This window comes from Cnephaeus nilssonii (assembly GCF_951640355.1).
Source record: "Cnephaeus nilssonii genome assembly, chromosome: X".
NCBI classification, from domain to species: Eukaryota; Metazoa; Chordata; class Mammalia; order Chiroptera; family Vespertilionidae; genus Cnephaeus; species Cnephaeus nilssonii.
The window spans coordinates 71818421-71842111 of NC_137071.1; the positions used below are offsets into that span (position 1 = coordinate 71818421).

The 23691-nt window shown below is 42.6% G+C and overlaps 1 protein-coding gene and 1 pseudogene across 2 annotated transcripts in view; both read left to right on the forward strand.

The window, feature by feature from the left end:
* The window catches only part of IL1RAPL2 (interleukin 1 receptor accessory protein like 2), a gene marked incomplete at both ends in the record, with an annotated part of 1477463 nt that overhangs the window by 554779 nt on the left and 898993 nt on the right, over positions 1–23691 (forward strand). The window lies entirely within an intron of this gene.
* Positions 18896–20510, forward strand: LOC307096017 (ribosome biogenesis protein NOP53-like; annotated as a pseudogene). Its single transcript has 2 exons — positions 18896–20077; positions 20288–20510. The product of its transcript is annotated as a ribosome biogenesis protein NOP53-like (transcript).

Below are 23691 nucleotides of genomic sequence, written 5' to 3' on the forward strand. Positions count from 1 at the left end.
ACCAGGCCGGCAGAAGAGGGAAGTTGGGGGCAAACAGGCTGGCAGGGGAGCAGTCAGGCATCAATCAGGCTGGCGGTGGTGTGGTTAGGGGGTGATCAGGCTGGCAGGCAGAAACGGTTAGGGGCAATCAGGAAGGCAGGAAGGTGAGCAGTTGGGAGCCAGCAGTCCTGGATTGTGAGAGGGATGTCCGACTGCCCATTTAGGGGAGTCGGGCATCCCTCGAGGGGTCCCAGATTGGAGAGGGTACAAGCTGGGCTGAGGGACACCCCCCCCTTTCCATGCACAAATTTCGTGCAATGGGCCTCTAGTGACAAGATAAGGAATAGAGTCCTCAGGTTTTGTTTCTATCTTCTCTTCTTGACTTCAAACCCTTTGAAGGTGGGAACTTGGATTTTAGTTGTTTTATATCAGATGCCCGTAGGTCTAGACTGATACATGATAAATATTCAGTAAAAGTTGGTGGGAAAAAAAGAGAATGTTGTTTCAGATTTCTGAAACTTTAAAATATTCTCTTACAGCCCTGACCGGTTTGGTTCAGTGGATAGAGCATCAGCCTGCTGACTGAAGGGTCCCAGGTTCAATTCCAGTCAAAGGCATGTACCTTGGTTGTGGGCACATCTGCAGTAGGGGGTGTGCAAGAGGCAGCTGATCTATGTTTCTCTCTCATCGATGTTTCTAACTCTCTATCCCTCTCCCTTCCTCTCTGTAAAAAAATCAATAAAATATATTTTTTAAAAATAAAATCTCTTACACTCTTAAACCTGGTCAAATATCTCCTTATGGGATGTCTTCCCTGACCACTTTATCTAAAATTGCACCTTCATACTCCAGTGCTTTAACTTGCTTTAATCTGCTTTATGCCAATTATTACTGTCTGAAATGATATTATATAATTAATTCTTATTTTGTTTGTTGCCTGATAAAATATAACATTCATAATGTCAGGGATTTTGTTTGCTTAGTCAGTGCTGAATCTTTAGTACTTAGAACAGTGATGGCGAACCTATGACACGCGTGTCAGCACTGACACACATAGCCATTTCTGATGACACGCAGCCGCTGAGGCGGCCGCATGCCGAGGATGAAACATTTGCTGCTCCTGAGGATGAAACATTTGCGAAATAATGGTTTTTCCTCAAAGTGACACACTACCCAAGTTATGCTTAGTTTTTTGGCGAAGTTTGACACACCAAGCTCAAAAGGTTGCCCATCACTGACTTAGAATAAAGTCCAACACAAAATAGTGTCCCTCAGGGAATGAAAAATTTCTTCTTATTCCAGATTTCATTGCTCCAAATAGTTAATTAAATGGTAAGAATAATAAAAAGTAGAACAGGCATTGAATAAGAAATTCTCTTGGTTTTCATTTTAACAGGGGCAGATGGTTTTGTAACTACTTGTTTATTTCAAAGGGGTGGCATTATTTGAGTTAATTTACTAGTTACAACCCTCATTGCCTAAAAGTGATTTTTCCCATTTCAATTGTCTTCATTTTCTGAAATATTTTCAAGGCCAAAGAACAGAAAGCATATTTTACAAACAAAAGGAAATTGTTTGCCTTGTTTTATTGAATGTCCTTCATTTAACAGCTCACTTAATGAGAACAGTCCTTGATGTCAAATTCAAATTCTCATTTCAATTTTTCTAAAGCAAATAGTTTTCTACCCATTATACAATTTTGCCTTGTTGCACCTTGGCAATGGCCAACAAATGGAGAGTTAGAGTCAAATTCTGCTTTTTTTAAAAAATATATTTTTTTATTATTTCAGAGAGGAAGGGAGAGGGAGAGAGACATAGAAACATCAATGATAAGAATCATTGATTGACTGCTTCCTGCATGCCCCCACCTGGGGATCCAGCCCACAACCCAGGCATGTGCCCTGGGACATGGAATAAAACCCTGACCTCCTGGTTTATAGGTCGATATTTTATCACTGAGCAACACCAGCTGGGCAAATTATGCTATTTTAAAATGTATTATTTTTTTAAAAAAATTTTATTATTCTTCAGCCAATGATATTTTTTCCATTGACATATTTTTTTAGAGAGAGTGGAACGAAGGGGGAGAGACAGAAAAAGAAACATTGATATAAGAGAGACACATTGATTGGTTGCTTCCTGCACACACCCTGACCAGGGCCAGGGATTGAGCCTGCAACCTAGGTACATGCCCTTTACCAGAATTGAACCCAGGACCCTTCAGTCCTCAGGCCAATGCTCTGTCCACTCAGCCAAACCAGCTAGAGCTCAAATTCTGCTTTTAATGTAAAACTAGAAATAGTTCTTTCCTCTTCCATATTTATCTTTAGATATTATGTATGTGGCACTTTCTTTTTCAGAAATTCACCCTCAGGATTTAGCTATGGACACTATCCTGTATAGTCAGATAAAAACTTAAAATTTTACAATATTTAAAGTAACACTAGATGAGATAGTAGTGTATGTCCATTACACGAACAGAAATAATAGCACAAAATCCTGTATGTGAGCTAGAACATGATTAAATAAAGCAAAAATGATGTTGTGAGAATCAAATTATGACTTAGAGGGGTTTTTCTTCGAGATTCAGAAACAGGTAAGGAGTGAGTGGCAATAACAAACATCATGAAAATTAGACATTGCTGGTTTTGTTGTTGTTTGGGGCTAGTGGTGATTTCTGAAAGATTTACTGTTTGTACAGAAGGGATGCATTTCTACAAACAAAAGAAAAAAGAAGATTCATTACCATTAAATGCAAGCTTTAACAACTCTGTCCAAATTCCCTATGACATATAGCTTCTGGGAGGTGAGTTGAGGATATTCAGAAAAAAAAAGCATATTGACAATGACAGAGATGGAACAGTTATAAATCTGGCAAGGGATTCTGTTGTCTTTCTCTTAACTTCTTCCCGAATTTGATTTGTGAGTGGAGTTGCTATGCTGTTTTTCACACTTTTTCTTTACTATTCATTAGTACCAGTGATGAAAATGCATTTTCTATAACTACTGATATCAAGTCAAACTTTTTTCTTTCCCAGCTATTTTCTCTGTGGTGGAAATGAACTTGTAACATTTTCCATGTGTATGCAGGGGGATTATAGGAAAAAAAACCTCTTTTAATATATCTTGTTTTGTTCCTACTTAGAACTATTATGAGTTTCACACAATCTTTAGTCTTGTTGTCTTTAAGTAGGCTCAAAGAAGAAAAGAGAGGTATCTCAAAACATATTTTTCTAGTTCCCCCTGACTATTATCAGAGGGAAAATTAAACTTACTTATTTACTTAAGATAAATGAATCCTTTAATATTATTATATTTGAAAACTTTTATCTCTAATTATTACTCAACTATGTTGTCAGTACCACTAATTTTAAAAACAGATTTGAAGTGGAAACTGTTTCCTCTGCCCTATAAGTAACTAGGCTACTTTCCTTTCCTTAAGCAGACCAGACTTTATCTTTGACTTTAGCATATTTATGGCATGCCCTTAAATGCCATATTAACATTAAAATCCCATAGAATTAATGTCAAAATTATTCCATTTTTTCTGATCAGTAATAGTACAGTATACTCCTCTTTTCCTCTTTTTTTTTTGGGGGGGGGGGGAGGGGACTAGAGGCTATGAACTTAATTTGATTTCTTGAAGCACAAAAGAATCACGTTAATTGCATCATGAAACTTATTAGATTATGTTACTTTAAAAGAAAATGATAAAAGGACAATGCATAAAGGTGTTCATAAGTTATTTACAAGACTAAGTCATGCATAAATGGTTGTCTGTATTTCTTTTAGTCTCCCCTTTTAACCTTTGCAGGAATCCATTAATAGCCACAACATTCTTTGGAAAAAATGTATTTTATGAAAGAAAAGGGTATTGCTTAAATAACTATAATTGTTTCTGTAGTCAAGGTATGAAGAAGAACAAAGACAACTGGTTTATTTGGGGAAACATATTAATAAGCCTTTCAGGTATGAAAGAAAGGCCCTGAGCTGAGTGTAGAAGTTAAAACAAATAGAAGCTCTTCCTACTAAGGGAACAACATTTTGAATTTTCCACTAGGCATCCAAAGAGACGAGAGTAAAAACTAGGAATCTGTGGCAAAGAGTTGATAGGAGAACGGGCTTCAGAATCATGAAAGCTGGCCATTAATGAAACATAAAATCATGGAGAGAACTGATGTCTGAGAATTTTTACAAGCTGTTATCTGCTCTGTGTACTAATCCCCATCCATTAGGCCAACTTTAGTAAAAGTACCAGTAACACATGCAAAAGTACTGTTAGTAGTAAATTGAAAAGTCATGGGAGTGAGTTATATCTGCACATGGAGTGAACCAGTGTGTAGAGAAAGAACAGCTATCAGATGAAATAGACAAGGAATTGAGCTAGAAAAGAAAAGAAAAATAATTGAGCTAGAAGCTGGAATTCAGAATTAAAGGTTATAATAATGATCAGGAAACACAAGGGAATGTTGAGAAGAATGCTGGACTTCCTATAATTACATAAGAACTAGAGGACCAATGCACAAAATTCATGCAAGGGGCTCGGCCATCGCAGCTCCGGCTTCGTCTGAAAGGTCGTTCAGCTGTCTGGTCTAATTAGCATATTACACTTTTATTATTATAGATAGAGATTTGCATTCTTTTCATTAGATACTAAAAGAAAGAGCTGGCCCAAGGAAGCTAAAGAATTAGGGGACATTCATTTAAATATATGAGGGAGCCTGAGCATAAAACACACCCCTGGGACATGGTAAGTTTATAAATATTTATGTATTCATATTTTACATATTTTTTATTAATGTACTTGGTCAGATTTGCAGTCTTTAAATAAAGTTGTTCAAGATCTGATTGCAGGGCTTTTATATGTCGCTTGAGTGCTTCAGTTTATATTTTAGATTTATGAAGCCTGTTTATGATTCTGTCTTTGCTTATGTCCTAGACCAGTGGTCGGCAAACTCATTAGTCAACAAAGCCAAATATCAACAGTACGATTGAAATTTCTTTTGAGAGCCAAATTTTTTAAACTTAAACTTCTTCTAATGCCACTTCTTCAAAATAGATTCACCCAGGCCGTGGTATTTTGTGGAAGAGCCACATTCAAGGGGCCAAAGAGCTGCATGTGGCTCGCGAGCCGCAGTTTGCCGACCACGGTCCTAGACATATTTTGCTAGTTGTCTATTATCTGAATTTTCAAGTTAATGATTATAAAACAACCAGTATATTATGATGAGTTCCTTACTAAAACCTGTTCCCTAACGTGTTCTGTGACACACCTAATTATCTTCAAAAATGGAATCATGTTAAAACAAATTTGGGAAACACTAAACCCAGAATCTACCAAAAACAGATTTTCAGTTTGCATCAACAAAATAATGGCTCTAAAAGGTACCGGGGGAGGGGGAACTGATATGGTTTAAACAGCTTTATTTTAGTATTGAACTCACTTTTTACCTAATACCTATTTATGTCCCATGGATCTAATGTTCATTAAAACAAAAGAAACCAAAGTGCTTTTATATTTTCTAATTTATTCTTGCAAATATAATATAAAAAATTTACTGGTCAAAAGGAAAAAAAAATCACATAACTCCATTTGTTTTTAATGCATCTTTATATATAAAGAGATTATATTAAAAACAATTTGTGCTTTTTTATTCCATGAGAAAATTAAATTCAATGGGACTTTTTCCATCTTATACTCTACTTCATTTACTGAGTATTTTATTTTTTCTTTATTCTCTTCAATACAATGTTCACTATATACTATGCTCTACTGTATATTACTAAGTATTGCTCTGATGCTTTAATATAGTAATACAAGAGGAGGCCCAGTGCATGAATTTCATGCATGAGCGGGTCCCTCAGCCTGACCTGTACCCGCTCCAATCTGCGAGCCCACAGGGATCAGGCCTAAATTGGCAGTTGGACATCCCTCTCGCGATCCGGGACCTCTGTCTCCTAACTGCTCACCTGCCTATCTGCCCTAACCACTCTGCTGGCATGATCCCCCTAACTGCCCTCCCCTGCTGGCCTGGTCACCCCTAACTACCATTCTTCTCTACTTACTTCCACTGTTTTAATATCTATCCATCTACCTGCCTAATTATTCACTGTTATTTATCTTTTTTTCTTTTCTGACTCCTACTTTTAAAACCCGTCCCCAGTACACAACTATACTTGATTTTCATTGTAGCTCCTACAGTTCACTCATACATCCTCTTTCCTTCTTTAACTCTGTTCTCTACTGACTCCTTTATAAAGTTCTTCCCTCCCTCCTTTTCTTCTTCACCATCTTCCGCTCTCCTCCCTCACTCTTTTACTCTTTTTACAGGCTAATTAAAAATTCTATGCTTTTCGTCCTTAGTACTGACTGCTTTCCTCTCTGGGACCTGTAGCAGCCTCTGTTTGGGCACTTGGGCCCCTCATACACCGGCTTTGAGGGGCCAAGTGATGACACAACTGTGTCTTGCCTACTGTGGCCCGCGCCCCCCGCCCCCGGCCGGCGTCCATCGCAGGGACCGCTTCATACGTGCATGCATATGTGCATTCTTATGCGTGTGAGGCTTTTCTCCAGTTGAGTGCTGAAGGGGCACAGAGGCCTTTCCTGCCTACCGGCGTGCCAGCTCCCACGCCTTGAGCAGCTCTCTGTCTGCTCCCATCTGGAATTCACAGGCAACGGGTGTGCTTGTGCAGGCATGGTCAGGGCCAGCTTGTCCTTGGGGTCGTTCTGCCCAGGATGCGAGCCCCTGTCTGGGTTTGACAGGGCAGGTGAATAGATGGAAAGCTGGAGAAAGCCGTGGCAGCTTCCCTGTAGTGTGAAGGTCGCCTGTGGTCTCCATGGTGGTGGGGCTGAGTCCATGGGTCCCGGTCTGCATGGTGGGAGGAGACTTCAAGGTTGTGCATGTGGGAGAATTGACCAGCGTCCCGGGCATCACAGGGCTAACCTGTGTATCTGTGGCGGTGGGATCCCTGCGTTGTTTACCCGGTGGCCTGTCCAGGTCCAGTGCCTTACCTCAATGTCCACTCTCTGTTGTCGCGCCTGGGCCCTTCCTTCGTGTTGGGTCCACAGCCTCTCGATTTGCATGTGCGACCCTTCCCGGGGGTCATCACCAATGTGTGCACCCTCCGGTTGGCATCTGCGAACCGCTCCCCAAGAACGGGCCTTCTTCCATTGCAGGTGTTGTCCCTCAGCCCCCCCGCCCACATCAGGAGGCGGGGTTAGTGGCATCCCCAGGCAGAGTGCTCTCAGATGGGGCATGGTGTCACAAGGGTGATTGTCAAGAATGTGCACCCAGGAGAAAAAGTGGACTCCAATGCTGGGGCAGGGAAGCTAGCCTTACGCAAGTCACCCTGCTGCATGTGCAGCCTCCTGCTGGTCTGTCAATATTCAAATTGGTCATTACTACTGTGACACCATTAGTACCGATTTGCATATTACCTCTTTATTATATAGATAGTTTCCTTTTTTGTATATGAGTCCCTTATTTCTGAATCAAGCATCTCATATACTTTATATGGCTTCCTCCACCAACCATGGCTTCCAGGGAAGATCATAGGGAATCATTATCATTCTTTTCATGATGAGGCAAACACAAAAATAGCATAAAACAATGTCTATGAGAAAGACACCTCACCTTAACTTAGAGCTTCTTAATTCGAAAACTTTGGTTAACTACAAGGCTCTCCTCCATTCCTGGCAGCCCATAATATGGGCCCCTGAAACACCTTAGGGCATAGATAACCATGAATCCAAGCCAAATCCCCTTACTAAGATCCTAAGAAATGAGATCACAGAAAATTTAGGATAATTAGCCAAAACTACACAGATAGTTAGTAGCAAAATATATAAAAAAAATAATAAGTTATTCAACTGAGTCCTGGCGTCTTTCCTGTGAAATAATCCAATGAATTTTGGAGCTTCTAAAACCAACAAGTACTATCCACAATATACATACACACATGAACTCATAAGTTGAAGAAATACCATATTTGGAAAAAGGCATCAGTGAGTTGTCTTACTAGGTCATTTACTAAATAAAAAGATTAAAACCAAAGAGAAACCACATTTGGAAAAAGGCATCAGTGAGATATCTTATTGGGCTATTTACTATTTTTTTTAAAATGCCAGAAACATTTTCCTTTGAAAAAATAAATAAGAGGTATAAGGTTTATTGGGAAGATTTGACTGTCTGTCCAGCATATTCCTTGGCATCATAACCATGAAGAATTGGTTGGTGTCGAGCACCCACATGTTGAAGGATTCTTGAAATTTCAGTACTGTGACAGACAGTAATACTTTCATGACATGAATTTAAATTCTCAACACTTATTCACAAAAATTGACCATGATAGTGCTTTTGGAGCTATTGCAGCTGGATATGATAATAATATACAACACAAAGGGATAAAATGAAGGGCCATGGATGTCTAAATGATGAGACCATTTTTTTTTCAGAATTAATACATTTTAAATGGCTAACAAGTACATAAAAAGGTGAAAGGGGAGGACAAAATGGTGGTGGAATAGATGGACATGTCCTGAGTCTTGTCCCAGAGCAGATAGAATGAGCAGCTGAAACGAATAAGATCCACCCTGTATTGGTGAAAGAGACTCAGCTGGTGAGACAATTTGCAGCTGGGAAGGGCAGAGGACCCCTGGAGAAAGCCCAGGTCATGGTGACCATGTGAGCAGCAGCCGCATAAGCATCCCACCCATGACTGAGGACTGGCAGCCCACCCCCATCCGAGGAGCAGCAGCTGTGCACATCCTGCACCCTGCACCCGTCCAAGGAGCAGCAGCTGCACGATCAGACCGCCCATGTCCGAGGAGTGGCAGCCCTGCACAGCCCGTCCTGGTCCAAGGAACAGCAGCCATACGCAGCCCACACCCGTACGATGAGCAGCAGCCGGGTGAGCAGCCTGCCTCTGAGGAGCAGCAGCCACATGTGCAGCTCACTCCCATCTGAGGAGCAGCAGCTGTGTGAGCAGCCCGCCTCATCTGAGGAACAGCCCGCCCCCGTATGAGGAACAGCAGCCCTGTGAGTAACCTGCCCCTGTCCAAGGAGTAGCAGCATCACAAGCAGCCTGCCCTGTCCAAGGAGCAGCAGCTGCACACAGCCAGCCCCAATCCAAGGAGCAGCAGCCACACGAGCAGCCCACCCCCGTCTGAGAAGCAGCAGCCTTGTGAGCAGCCCACTCCCATCTGAGGAGCATCAGCTGTGTGAGAAGCCTCCCCCCACTATCCAGAGGAGCCACCACTGCTGCGAACAGCACCCACCAGAGGAGCTGCTGCCAACTGAAGAGCACCCACTGCTGTGACCGCCCAGGGAGCAACCACAGCCTGAGGAGCCTCTGCCATCCAAGGAATAGCCCTGGCACGACTCGACATCTAGATCTCTCTGTGAGACAATAATGGTTAGACAAAGAAACTCCCAAAGGAAAGAAAAGGAGGAATCGCCAGAAAAGCAGCTAAGTGAAACAGAGGCATGCAATATGTAAGAAAAATAATTCAGAATAATAGTCATAAAGGTCATAAACCGGATGGATGAAAAAATCAACAACTTATATAAGACTCAAGAAGAAATAAATAGTGATATAGCTGCAATAAAAAACACCATGGAACGTTTCAACAGTAGACTAGGAGAAGCAGAGGACCAAATTAGCTAATTAGAAGACAGGGAAGCAAAACACACCCAAACTGAACAGCAATTGGGAAAAAAATTAAAAGACAGGAAGAGAGTTAAGGGAGATATGGGACAACATAAAATGAAGCAACATATGAATAATAGGGGTGCCAGAACGACAAGAAGAGGAACAAGGGTTAGAAAACCTATTTGAAGAAATAATGTTAGAAAACTTCTGGGATATGAGAAAGAAAAAAGGCACATAAGCACAGAGTCCCAAAGAAGATGAACCCAAAAAGACCCACACCAAGACACATCATAATTATGATGGCACATGTTCAGGACAAAGAGAGAATCTTAAAAGCCGCAAGAGACAGAAAGTTACATACAAGGGATCTCCCATTAGATTATCAAATGATTTCTCAACAGAAACACATCAGGCCAGAAATGAATGGAAGGAAATTTACAAAGTGATGCAGAGCAAGGGACTGAATCCAATAATACTCTATCGAGCAAGGCTATCATTCAAAATTGAAGGGGAAATAAGGAGCTTCACAGACCAAAAAAAAAAAAAGACTAAGGAAATTTATCACTACAAAGCCAGCAATGCAAGAAATACTAAAAAGACTGGTGTAAAATGAAGAAAAAAAGGTAAGAAGGAACACAGCCACAAAAAAATAAAAATGGCTACAAACAAGTACCTATTAATATTAACTTTAAATGTAAAGGGAATAAATACTCCAATCGAAAGACATCAAGTGGCTGAATGGATAAAAAAACATGACCCATATATATGCTGTCTAAAAGAGACCCACCTCAGAACAAGGGACTCACACAGACTGAAAGTGAAGGGATGGAAAAATGTCAGGCAAATGGAAATGAAAAAAAAAAAAAAAAAGCTGGGGTAGCAATACTTTACATCTGACAAAATAGACATCAAAATAAAGGCCATAACAAGAGATGAGTAATGCCACTTCTGAATACTAAACGGGTCTATACAACAAGAGGATATAACCCTGATAAATATATATGCACCCAATGCAGGAGCACCCAAATACATTAAAATAAAAATCTCCTTGAAGATATCAAAAGAGAGACTGACAACAATACAATCATAGTAGGGGAATATAATACACCACTGACATCACTGGAGAAATCCTCTAGACAAAAAATCATCAAAGAGACAGCAATCCTAAATGACTCACTAGATCAGATAGACTTAATTGACATCTTCAGAATATTTCACCCCAAAGCCCCAGAATATACATTCTTCTCAAGTGCACATGGGGCATTTTAAAAAATATACCACATATTGGGTCACAAGCAAAATCTCCCCAAATTTAAAAAGATTGAAATCATGTCAAGCATCTTCTCACACCACAATGGTATAATATTAGAAATAAACTACAATAAAAACAATCCAAAAAATTCAAACACTTGGAAGCTGAATAGCATGCTATTAAACAATGACTGGCTTACCAAAGAGATCAAAGAAGACATTAAAAACATCCTGGAAACTAATGATAATAAAAACAAAATAATCCAAAATCTATGGACACAATGACATTAGTCCTGAGAGGGAAGTTTATAGCTCTACAGGCCTACCTAAAAAAAAAAAAACAAGAAAAAATAGTAGTAAGTCATTTAACTCTACACCTTAAAGAATTAGAAAGAGAGCAACAAGAAAATCCCTGAGTGAGAAGAAGGAAGGCAATAATAATGATCAGAGCAGAAATAAATGACATAGAGACAAAAAAATATAAAAGATCAATGAAACCAAGATCTGGTTCTTTGTAAGGATAAACAAGAATGATGAACCTATAGCCAGTCTCACCAAGAAGCAAAGGGAGAGGACCCAAATAAACAAAATCAGAAATGAAAGAGTAGAAATAACAACAGACCCCACAGAAATACAAAGTATTGTTAAAAAATACTATGAACAACTCTACTCCAACAAACTAGACAACCTGGAGGAAATGGACATATTCCTAGAAAAGTACAACTTTCCAAAACTCAATCAGGAAGAATCAAAAATCTCAATAGCCTGATAACTATGGAGGAAATTAAAGCAGTCATCAAAAAGCTTCCAGCAAATAAAAGCCTGGGGCCAGACGGCTACACAGAGGAGTTTCACCAAACATTAAAGGAAAAACTAAAACCAATCCTCCTAAGACTATTCCAAAAAATTGAAGAGGAAGGAACACTTCCAAGCTCATTCTATGAAGCCAGCATCACCCTAATACCAAAAACCATATAAAACACACACAATAGAAGAGAGTTACAGGCCAATATCCCTCATGATCATAGATGCTAAATTTCTCAACAAAATTCTAGCAGATTGGATCCAGTATTACATCTGAAAGATCATACACCATGAACAAGTAGGATTTATCCTGGGGATGCAAGTATGATACAATATCCGCAAATCAATAAACGTGATACATCACATAAACAAACTGAGAAATAAAAATCACAGTCATATCAATTGATGCATAAAAAGTATTTGACAAAATCCAGCACCCTTTCTTGATAAAAACTCTCAGCAAGGTGGGAATAGAAGGATCATACCTCAACATAATAAAGGCCATATACGACAAACCCACAGTCAATATCATACTCCATGGCCAAAAACTAAAACCATTTCCCCTAAGAACAGGAACAAGACAGGGATGTCGACTCTCACCATTCCTGTTCCACATAGCACTGGAAGTACTAGCCATTGTGATCAGACAAGAAGAAGAAATAAAAGGCATCCAAATTGGAAAAGAAGTAAAACTGTCCTTATTTGCGGATGACATGATATTATACACAGAAAAACCTAAACATACAATGGATTCAAGACAGTCTCCTCAATAAATGGTGTTACAAAAATTAGACAGATACATGCAAGAAAATGAAACTAGATCACCAACTTACACCATAAACAAAAATAAACTCAAAATGGATAAAGGACTTAAACATAAGATGGGAAAATATAAAAATGCTAGAGGAATCCACAGGCAGCAAAATCTCAGACATATTCCAAAGCAATTTCTTCACCGATACCTTTCCTAGGCCAATGGAAACTAAAGAGAAAATAAATAGGACTACATCAAAATAAAAAGCTTTTGCACAGCAAAGGAAACAATCAACAAAACAAGAAACCCCACAACATGGGAGAACATATTTGCCAATGTTATCACTGATAAGGGTTTAATATCCAACATTTACAGGGAACTCATACAACTTAATTAAGGAAGATAAACAACCCAATCAAAACATGGGCAATGGACCTAAATAGATACTTTTTGAAAGAAGACAGAAGGAAGGCCAAGAGGCATATGAAAACATGCTCAAAGTCACTAATCATCTGAGAGATGCAAATCAAAATGACAATGTAGTACCATCTCACACCTGTCGGAATGGCTATCATCAACAAATCCACAAAGGACATGTGCTGGAGAGAATACAGAGAAAAAGGAACCCTTGTGCACTGCTGGTGGGAATGCAGACTGGTGCAGCCACTGTGGAGAACAGTATGGAGTTTCTTCAAAAAAGTATAAATGGAACTCCCATTTGACCCAGTGATACCACTTCTAGGAATATATCCCAAGAAAACAGAAACACCAATCAGAAAGCACATATGCACCCCTATGTTTATAGCAGCACAATATACAATAGCTAAGACTTGGAAACACCCTAAATGCCCATCAGCAGATGAGTGGATTAAAAAACTGTGGTACATTTACACAATGGAATACTATGCTATGGTAAAAAAGAAGGAATTCTTACCATTTGCAACAGCATAGTTGGAACTGGAGAGCATTATGCTAAGCGAAATAAGCCAGTCAGAGAAATATAAGTATCACATGATCTCACTCATTTATGTAATATAATGAACAAAATAAACTGATGAACAAAAACACATCCAGAGACAGAGAAGCATTGATCTGATGCTCAAACCTCAGGTATGGCATGGTGGGGGTAAGGGGGAGAGATCAACCAAAGGACTTATATGCATATATAAGCCTAACCAATGGACACAGACAACAGAGGAGTGAGGGTATGAGTGGGGGGTGGGGGGCAATGGGGAGATAAGGACACATATGTAATACCTTAATCAATAAAGAAACAAAAGAGAAAAAAAGTGAACAATATCACTAATCATCAGGAAATGGCAAATCAAAACCACAATGAGATATTCTTCAGACCTGTTATGATTATTAAAATATGAGAAACCAAGTGTTGTCAAATGTTTGAAGAAAAGGAAACCCCTTTGCACTGCTTGTATGAATTAAAATTAGTACAGTTATTATGGGAAAACAGTATGGAAGTTTCAGAAAAAAAATAGAACTATCCAACAATCACACATCCGGGTATATATCTTAAAAAAATTAAATCACTATCTCTAAAAGATTATCTGCATTACCCTGTTCATTGCAGCATAACTCACAATAGCCAAAACATAGAACCAACCTAAGTATTCACTGATGGATGAATTGTTAAAGGAAATGTGATATAAATGAAATAAGCCAGAGAAAGACAACTATTGTGTGATCTCACTTATAAGTGTAATCTTAAAAAAAAACAACAACAATAAAAACATGAACTCATAGAAGCAAAGCAGATTGGTGGTTCCCTGGGACTGAGGGATGGGAGAAATAGGAATATGTTGGGTAAAAACTTTCAGTTATAACATGAATAAGTTCAGGGATATGAGGTCAGTCTGGTAACTATAGTTAACAATACTGTATTGTATACATTAAAGTTGCTAAAAAAGTAGAATTTGAATGTTCTCACTATAACAAAACCAACAAAATGGTAATTTTGTGAGGTGAACTAACCTTATTGTGGTATGAATTTCACAATATATTCACAGTATTACTAAACGTATTGTGGTAAGCATTTTACAAACATGGGTGTGCAAAAAGGTTATAGTATAAGAATAAACTTTTCATTTACTAATGACTATAAACCTACTTTTGCCCATGTTGTTTTGTACATGTATTAAATCATCACATTGTGCACCTTAAACTTATATAATGTTACTAGAGGCCTGGTGCATGAAATCATGCCCTCGGGGAGGCGTCCCTCAGCCCAGCCTGTGCCCTTTCACAGTCCAGAAGCCAGCATTCAGACACCCTTAGTGCAGCCGCAGAGGCGAGAGAGGCTCCCGCCACTGCTGCTGTGCTTGCCATCCATGAGCCCAGCTTCTGGCTGAGTGGCGCTCTCCCTGTGGGAGTGCACTGACAATCAGGGGGCAGCTCCTGCATTGAGCATCTGCACCCTGGTGTTCAGTGCCTTTCATAGCAACCGGTTGTTCCACCGTTCGGTCAATTTGCATATTAGCCTTTTATTATATAGGATATTTTAATTATATCTCAATAAAGCTGAACAAACAGAATTGCTACATTTTTTCTCTTTTTTATTTAAAATCTGCCCTACCAAAGGCTTTCACCACACTATTGTTTGTGCCCATTGTTTATGCATATATGTATATGAGTTCTCTGTTTAATCTCTTCTAATCTCCCCCACTCCCCTCTGAGATATATCAGTCTGTTCTATACCTCCATTCTTCTGGATCTATTTTGTTTATCAATTTATTATGCTCATTGGATTTCACTTATAAGTGAGATCATGTGATATTTGTCTTTCTCTGACTGGCTTATTTCATTCAGCATAACACTCTGCAGGTCCATCCATGCTCTTGGAAAGGTAAGAAATCTTCCTTTTTTACAGCTGCATAGTACTCCATGGTGTAAATGTACCATAACTTTTTTATCCACTCATCTACTGATGGGCACTTGGGCTGTTTCCAGATCATAGCTTTTGCAAATAGCACTGCTATGAACGTAGGGGTGTATATATTCTTTCTGATTGGTGTTTTAGGCTTCTTATTATATATACTTAGAAGTGGGATTGTTGAGTCAAACAATAGTTCCATTATTAATTTTTTTTAGTAAATTCCATACTGTTTTCCATAGTGACTGCACCCAGTCTGCATTCCCACCAACAGTGTACTTGAGTTTCCTTTTCTCCACATCCTCACCAGCACTTGTTGTTTGTTGATTTATTGATGGTAGCCTTTTGGCAGGTGTGGGGTGGTACTTCATTGTCATTTTAATTTGTATCTCTCTTAGGATTCGTGACTTTGAGCATTTTTCATATGTCTCTTGGCCATCTGAATATCCTCTTTAGAGAAGTGCCTATTCAGGTCCTATGCCCATTTTTTAATTGGGTTATTTGTCTTCCTTTTGTTGACCCACATCATTATGGTCAATTCTTTTTGACAAAGGAGGCAAGATCATATACTGGAGTACGGCAGTCTCTTCAACAAATGGTGCTGGTAAAATTGGACAGGTACATGCAAAAAAAATGAAACTACATCCCCAATTGATACCAAACACAAGAATAAAATCAAAATATAAAAAACTTAAGTATAAGTTGCAAAACCACAAAAAATCCTAGAAGAAAACATAGGCAGCAAAATCTCAGACATCTCAAATAGCAGAATTTTCACTGATACATCTCCTAGAGCAAAAGCAGCAAATGAAAAAATAAATAAATTGGACTACATCAAACTAAAAAGCTTCTTCACAGCAAAAGAAACCATTATCAAAATGAAAAGGGAGCCCACTCTATGGGAGACTATATTTGCCAATGACACATCTGATAAGAGGTTATTTCCAAAATATATACAGAATTACTACATTTTATCTTCACTATAGAGAGCTTTCAGTGTTAATGGAGAAATTCCATCTTAACTCAATTTAATTTTGCATATGCTTCTGGGAAATACTTAAATCTGGAAGATGGGGCCACTCTTGTGGATATTAAAATACACAACTTTGCTAATGTATATTTCTTGAGAATTTCCTGGAAGACAAAAGGAATAAGGAATATTAGCAAGAGGAACAAGAAATGTACAAGTAGACAGTACCTTAAGAAGGTTGAGTAGGAACTTTGTGGAATGATATTCACTACCTGATTATTGAAATTGATAGTTTGATTGGAGGGCAAAAGAGAAAAATGGTGAAGATGGTAATGATACTCGAGAAAGGCTACAGGGAAATTGAGGCATAGAGTGATAGTGATTTGTGGAGGAGAACTAAGCAAGGTGTGTGAGGCTAACAAGCAGAGGGACAATGGGAGGGAATGGGTCTCAATAGAGTGAAAGTTTCTTGTCAGCAAAGGGAGAGGATAGGTTGGGCAGTTACAGGGAGCCAGCAATGTCAGACTGGGGAATGTGAACCAGATACAAGAGTGTGAGATTGTAGGATGAGCAGCAGGCAGGGGGAGCAATATTTATCAGGCACCTTCCACATTCCAGTCAGTAAGCCAGGAGCTTTGCATTTATCACATCACTAAAATCTTCCTAAGCAGACTTATAATGTATATTTATTCCTGACCGCATACCTGTGATCAGCTTTCCCTCAGATTACAAAGGCTGCAGAGTTCAAGCCCCTATCAAAGGCCCTTTGTACTTTGGATCCATTCTCTCTCTCTCTCTCTCTCTCTCTCTCTCTCTCTCGCTCTCGCTCTCGCTCTCGCTCTCGCTCTCGCTCTTTCTCTCTCTATTTTTACTGGAACATTTCCAATATCATTCAAACATGCTCTACTCTCTGCAGCCTTAAATAATAAGCAAATGTAACTCCTCAACCTTCACTCCTCCCTTAACTACTGCCCCATTTCTCTACTTCTTTTCATGGAAGACCTTCTTAAAACAGTTTTACATATTCATTGACTTCAATTCCACACCCCTAACAGGCTTTTGAAAATGATTAGGGATGGAGCAGGGGGAACACTCATTCTTCTCAAGGCCAAATTCTCTATAAGTATCCTATCTAATAATAGACAAATATGCAAATTGACCATACCTTTGACACACCCACAAGCCACGCCCACCATCCAATCAGAGTGAGTATGCAAATTAACCCAAACCAAGATGGCTACAGCCACAGAGAGCAAGGTTCCCTAGGTAACAGAGGAAACCAAGCTTTCTGCCTACCCTTGCCAGGCCTAAGCCTCCACTCAAGCTACAAAGTTTTAATTATAGAAGGTAAACAAATTCAACCAAATGGCGGCAGAATGGAGCTTGAGAGAGCAGGCCAGGGTTGCCGCCGGCAACAGGGGAAGCAAAGCTTTCCGCACACCCTGGCCGGGCCCACCCGCTTAAGGCAACAAAGTTTCAATTATAACCCCAACACAAATGGCTGCCGGCCTCGGAGGGAGCCCTAGGCTTGGCTTAGCTCCAGGCTACAAAGTTTCAATTGTAGAAGGAAAATAAATTCCAGATACCAGGGCCTTCGCTTGGGTTGCCAGGGGGTGTGGCCAGCCTGCAAACCACCACAGGCCCCTTGCTCAGGCCGCCCCACACCCCATGGGAACCCCCACCTGATCCGGGACGCCCTTCAGGGCAAACCAGCTGGCCCCCACCCCTGTACCAGGCCTCTATCCTATCTAATAAAAGAGTAATATGCAGATTGATCATCACTGCAACAGACAATATAGCTGCCCCCATGTGGTCAAAGATCCTGCCCCCATGTGGACACAAGATGGCCACCACAGATGGCCAGCAGGAGAGGGCAGTTGGGAGGCACCCGGCTTGCAAGGGAGGGCAGTTGAGAGGGACCAGGCCTGCAAGGGAGGGCAGTTGGAGGTGATCAACCCTGCAGGAGAGGGCAGTTAGGGGTGACCAGGCCAGCAGAGGAGGGAAGTTGGGGGCAAACAGGCTGGCAGCAGAGTGGTTTGGGGGTGATCAGTCTGGCAGGCAGAAGCGGTTAGGGGCAATCAGGAAGGCAGGCAGGCAAGCAGTTGGGAGCCAGCAGTCCTGGATTGTGAGAGGGATGTCCGACTGCCTGTTTAGGGATCTGACTGCCCACCAGGATCGGGCCTAAACGGGCAGTCGGACATCCCTCGAGGGGTCCCATATTGGAGAGGGTACAGGCTGGGCTGAGGGACAACCCCCCTTCGTGCACGAATTTCGTGCACTAGGCCTCTAGTTCTCTATAAGTATTAAAGGATTTTAAGAATATAGTGCAAAACTATTAGAGTACACCATAGGAAAGTATGACCATGAGACAGAGAAAGTAGTGAAAGGTTTTCGCCTTAAAAATGCACCTTGAAAAGAGGCACAGTTTACCAAACACCAGCAAAGAGTTACAATCCTTTGAAGTTGCCAAGTCTGAATAGAAATAACCAACTAAGATTCCGAAGTTATTGATTCTAATTTCATGAATATCAACTGTTTTAATTATGTATTTCTCAACATACTAGGGTTAAATACTGTTTAAAAATTAGCCAAAGAGAACAAGATGGCGGTAGGAAGCAGTGGCAGTAGCAGCAAGCTCCAAGCGAAAAGCGAGGCTGATCCCAGCTTCCAGGAGCTGCGGCCCACTTTGGTGGACCCAGCATTGAGGCGGTGGCAGCGTGTCCCAAGAAATATGCAGGGCTGGCGGCAGTGGCTCACTCAGGAGCCGCTGTGGCTGGAAGTTGATCAATTCCTAGAGGCCGCAGGAGTGCACGAGCTGTGGCTTGGTATCAGAGGCCCCCTATAAAAAACTCCTCTTCCTGGATACTGGTTCCAAAGATAGAGAGCTGAGCAAGAAGAGGACCAAAGGCCAGAAGAGGCCCCTGCTCCTCAAGAAACCCCCTAGGGTCGACCTCATTTTAGAGAACCAAGATCCCTGTCCCCCAAAACATCCTCACCCACCAGGTCGCCAACGCCAAGATGCTCAAGCGGAAAGAGTAGCTATGGGAGAAGTTCGCAAAGTAGGGTGAGCTGCCCTGAGAGGTGCGCAGGATGCAAGGCCAGCTCCTCAACCCTCCTATGGCCAAAGCCAAGCCTAGGCCTCAGGACACTGTAGAACAGCCCTTCTACAATCTCTGGGCCAAAGATAACCCTGTGGAGAGGCTGTTGGCCAGCCAGGACCCCTTCCTCCTGGAGCAGACCAAGAAGAAAGGAGTCAAGTGCCACTGCATCTCCATACCACACCATCCCAGGTGCCTGCTGTGGAGGTGACACCCCTTGGAGCCTTCTACAACCCGTCCTTTGAGGACCACCAGACGCTGCTCTGGGAAGCCCATGAGGTCGAGCTGCTTTGGCAGAAAAAGGCAGAGAAGCTGCAGCTGCAGCTGACCCTGCCCCTCATCGAGCAGGCCACCACTTAGGAGTCTACATTTGAGGAGATATGCCAGGGGCTTCTGGAAGAGTCCAATGGGAAGGGGGAGCCAGGCTAGGACCAGGACCAGTGGCCTGAGGGGGCTGGAGGCCAGGACGGAGATGACCAAGGGAGATGAGCCAAGACTGCCACACCTGCTCACCTGGCCCCTGTGGAGAAGAAGACAGAGCAGCAGCATTGGTGGGAAAAGGCCACCCGGATTCTGTTGGTACAGCAGGCCACGTTGCAGGCCTCCCAGCTGCAACACCAGGAACTCTTCAGAATGTGAGGGATCAAGGCCCAGGTGACGCAGTGGCTAGCAGAGCTGGTGCAGCGGTGGCAGGAATGATTGGAGGCACAGTGGTTGTCATACACCAGTGGTCGGCAAACTGCGGCTCACGAGACGTGGTTTGCCACTCTGTTGACTAATGAGTTTGCCAAGCACTGTCATATACTACCCTTTACCTCTTTGCACACAATATGCCACAATTGCCTAATCCTCACAGCTTCCAACTACACGGTAACATTCTACACCAATCCCCACAGGCTGGGGCAGCTCAAGTACTAGGCCCTGGACATCCACATGCAGCTCAGCTCAGAGAAAGCAGACTCACTCCCGACCCTGAAGCCCAAGGGCAACATCCTCCATATCCTGTTCAAGAGCTTCCAGAGGAGAAACATGATCAAGCTCTGGGAGAGAGCCCAGTTCAAGCTCAAGTACAAAGGGAAGCTCGTGGAGAAGCAGGTGTTCTGGGAGATCCAGTTGTAGCTGATGCTGGGTGCAGAGCCCTCACCCTTCAATAAAGCACCTTTGGACCAACATACATACATACATACTAGTACATACATACATATATACATACATACATAAAAATAAATAAAAATTAGCCAAATAAACCACTAGAACAATAAGCCAACATGTAATACACAGGCCTCTAAATGCATTAAACCTGTACACATAATACTTGATATAAAGCTCTAAATACTTATTAGACTGTTAAAACAATTGAGAAGATAGGCAGTCTTTGTATCTGACGGAGTCAGTGGGATAAGGGGAATGTGCACTGAACCAAGACTTAAGAGATCTGGATTTTCTCTAGACCTGGTTCTGTTATTTGCAGATATTGTGGACTTGACATCCAGATCTTAATTGCCTCATATTTTTAAACTAAAGGCCCAGTGCATGAAATTCATGCACTCTGTGGGGGTGGGGAGGTCCCTCAGCCCAGCCTGCACCCTCTCACACTCCAGGAGCCCTTGGGGGATGTCCAACTGATGGCTTGGGGGGGGGGTGGGGAGGAAAGAAGCAATCCCATTCTTACCACACAAGCCCAGAAAGTTTCAAAAACTACAAATTATAAGTACTATTTCAGGCAGGGCAGTTGGGTGAGACTGAAAACAAACATCCTGGTGAAGTGTCTTTAAAGCAATTAGTTAGACCAACCTCTCCCAGATCCCTTTCCTATCCTGTCCTCCAAGACAATTGCTTCTGCTACTCCCATTCTGGTTAAAAACTGAAGGTTTACTTTTGGAGATGCTTAAACTCTCAGGTTCTGAACTTAGGGATAGCAGGCCCAACTAAGGACAGGGAAGATGCCTTATACTGAAAAGAGAGTAAATATGAGAAATTCTGCATATTGGACAGCAAAAACTTCAATTGCATTTCCATACTCAGCTCCAAGAAAGTGGCAGCCAGTTTCCTACCACAGTGTATATTGGCACAGGAGGACAGAAAGCTCTCAGAAGGATAGCTTCAAGAACTGATAACATAATGACATCTTTGAGTGTGTATTCAGAGGAGGTTTTCAATTATTTTATATAATTTGGGGATAAGTTAATTATTGGTATATAGAAAGCTAAGCAAATGAAAAAAAATGAGCCAATTGATGAGCTCCAAAAATACAAAAGTCATTCAATAAAAGGACAGCTAATCATAATAAATTCAGTAGTTCAGCTGTAAATAATGTGATATTGTCATAATAATCTAAATACTTAACTGATTTAATCAAATATAATATATACATTGGGTGAAGGGGCATTAAGGAAAGCTGAATTCTTATAATAGAAAAACAGCAGATACTATTTAAAAACTTTAAAAATGTTAAAATCACAGTATAAGTATATGATTTCAATATGTGGAGGCAAGCACCAGAAGAAACAGAACAGAGGGTTGGATGTGGTTTGATTTTGGAGAGGATGAGGCAGGGGATTGTTCATCCTATCTAATAAAAGAGTAATATGCAAATTGACTGTCACTCCAACACACAAGATGGCTGCCCCCATGTGGACACAAGATGGCCACCACAAGATGGCCTACAAGGGAGGGTAGTTGTGGGCGATCAGGCCTGCAGGGGAGGGCAGTTGGTGGAGACCAGGCCTGCAGGGGAAGACAGTTGGGGGGACCCAGGCCTGCAGGGGAGGGCAGTTGGAGGGGACCAGGCCTGCAGGGGAGAGCAGTTGGGGGGGTGGAACCAGGCCAGCACGGGAGGGCAGTTGTGGGGGACCAGGCCTTCAGGGGCGGGCAGTTGGGGGGAACCAGGCCAGTAGGAGAGGGCAGTTGGGGGGACCCAGGCCTTCAGGGGAGGGCCGTTTGGGGGGGGCAGGCCAGCAGGGGAGGGCAATTGGAGGAGGATCAGGCCTGCAGGGGAGGGCAGTTGGGGGAAAACAGGCCTGCAGGGGAGAGCAGTTGTGGGGGGGACTAGGCCAGCAGGGGAGGGCAGTTGGGAAGGACCAGGCCTGCAGGGGAGAGCAGTTGGGGGGGAACCAGTCCAGCACGGGAGGACAGTTGGGAGGGACCAGGCCTGCAGGGGAGGGCAGTTGTGGGGGAACCAGGCCAGTAGGGGAGGGCAGTTGGGGGGGACCAGGCCTTCAGGGGAGAGCAGTTAGGGGCAACTGGGACTGCAGGAGAGGGCAGTTGGTGGAGACCAGTCCTGCAGGGGAAGACAGTTGGGGGGGACCCAGGTCTGCAGGGGAGAGTAGTTGTTGGGGGGACTAGGCCAGCAGGGGCGGGCAGTTGGGGGGGACCAGGCCTGCAGGGGAGGGCAGTTGGGGGGGACCAGGCCAGCAGGGGAGGGGAGTTAGGAGTGACAAGGCCTGCAGGTAAGGGCAGTTGGGGGCAACCAGGCTGGCAAGGGAGGGCAGTTAGGGGCAACAATGCCAGCAGAGGAGGCAGTTAGGGGTGACCAGGCTGGCAGGGGAGGGCAGTTAGGGGCAATTGGGCCAGCAGGGGAGCAGTTAAGCGTTGATCAGGCTGGCAGGGGAGTGGTTAGGGGGTGATCAGGCTGACATGCAGAAGTGGTTAGGGGCAATCAGGCAGCTAGGCAGGCGAGTGGTTGGGAGCCAGCAGTCCTGGATTGTGAGAGGGATGTCCAACTGCCTGTTGGGATCGGGCCTAAGTGGGCAGTCGGACATACCTCGAGAGGTCCCATATTGGAGAGGGTGCAGGCTGGGCTGAGGGACAACCCCCCCCCCCGTGCATGAATTTTTTGCACTGGGCCTCTAGTTTTATTATGAGCCTAGCAGTACTACTTGACTTTTTAAAGTATGTACATTACTTACTTACATTAACAATTAATTTCTTTAGAAAGTAGAGGCCTGGTGCACGAATTCGTGCACCAGTGGGGTCCCTCGGCCTGGCCTACGGGATAGGGCCAAAACCGGCTCTCTGACGTCCCCTGAGGGGTCCCAGGTTATGAAAGGGCACAGGCCAGGCCAAGGGACCCCACCAGTGCATGATTGGGACCAGGGAGGGACACAGGAGGTTGGCCAGCCAGGGAGGGACTGTGGGAGGGCTCCAGGGCATGTCTGACCCATCTCACTCAGTCCCTATCAGCTGAACCCCCAAAACAAGCTAACCTACTGGTCAGAGTGTCTGCCCCCTGGTGGTCAGTGCACGTCATAGTAAGCAGTTGAGTGGCCTTAGTATATCATTAGCATATTATGCTGTGATT